This window comes from Echinops telfairi, unplaced genomic scaffold (genome assembly GCF_000313985.2).
Source record: "Echinops telfairi isolate 266 unplaced genomic scaffold, ASM31398v2 ScPeMD7_8;HRSCAF=38, whole genome shotgun sequence".
Taxonomy (NCBI): Eukaryota; Metazoa; Chordata; class Mammalia; order Afrosoricida; family Tenrecidae; genus Echinops; species Echinops telfairi.
Genome location: NW_022103905.1, coordinates 724,038 through 724,951, shown reverse-complemented (window position 1 = coordinate 724,951; position 914 = coordinate 724,038). Strand labels below are relative to the sequence as shown.

Below are 914 nucleotides of genomic sequence, written 5' to 3'. Positions count from 1 at the left end.
GACGTTGACGTGACCGATGAGTAAGAGCAGGAGCCGTGAACTTGTCCTTTCCCTTTTTATCCTAGTGTCCGCAGGACAGCCTCAAAGTAAGACTGGACTTTCCTCGAGAGCGTGGACTCTCCCCGTGCCATGAACCCGGGTCCTTCAACAAACAGAACTGTCCGATCACCGTCGTCACCGTACAGTATACTGTCCCCGACCACAGCAGCAATATTGGAGAAAATGCATCCCTGCTTGGGTTCAGGATCTCGGGAACCGCCATACGGTCACCTCTCTGCCGCGGGCTGATGCTCTCGCGACGCCCCGCGTCCCCCCTTGGGCCAGGCCTGCCGGGTCAGGGCCAGGGCAGCCCCTCGCCGATTAAACCCGACCCTTACGAATCTTTCAAACTTCATCACTGACTACTCTTCCCGCTCCGGTCAGGGTCCCAACGTTCACCCGAGCCGCTCCCTAAGTCCCATTTCTGGAGACTCACCAAGCAGCGGCGGCCACTCCTTTGGGTCGGCAGCTCGGACAAGCCAGACCGGACCTAAACCTTCCCCCTTCCCGCGCCTGCGCGCGCCAGGCGAACGCGCCTGCGCACTTTTCCTGCTCCGCAGCACGGCCACGCCCCTGCAGCTGGAGCCAATCACGGGCTGCGGGTGGAAAGATCCCTGCCACGCAGGCGGAGAGCCTGGGAAAGCACCCGTTAGCCGGATCGAGTCCGGTGGTGTTATGCAACAAACATTTACACAGCGCCAGGCGCTGCAAGGGGGGAGAAGGGGGTGTGCATGCCGAGGAAATGAAGAGACTGTTCCTTGCCCTCCAGGATCTTTTGATCTACTTAAAGTCGCATATTGTTAGTTACGAGAATTAAGTCCATTTTGAGATGTGATACAAACAAATGACCTTGTATAGAAGACGGGGCTCTTTTC

At 57.9% G+C, this 914-nt stretch overlaps 1 protein-coding gene across 1 annotated transcript in view; it reads right to left on the bottom strand.

Annotated features, from left to right (window-relative positions):
• Positions 1-560, bottom strand: part of SNAP23 (synaptosome associated protein 23) — a 41,422-nt gene extending 40,862 nt beyond the window's left edge. Inside the window, exon 1 of the mRNA XM_045286536.1 lies at positions 476-560. The gene's annotated coding sequence lies outside the window, so the exon portion shown is untranslated. The remainder of the gene's footprint in view (positions 1-475) is intronic.
• Between the last annotated feature and the right edge of the window lie 354 nt (positions 561-914).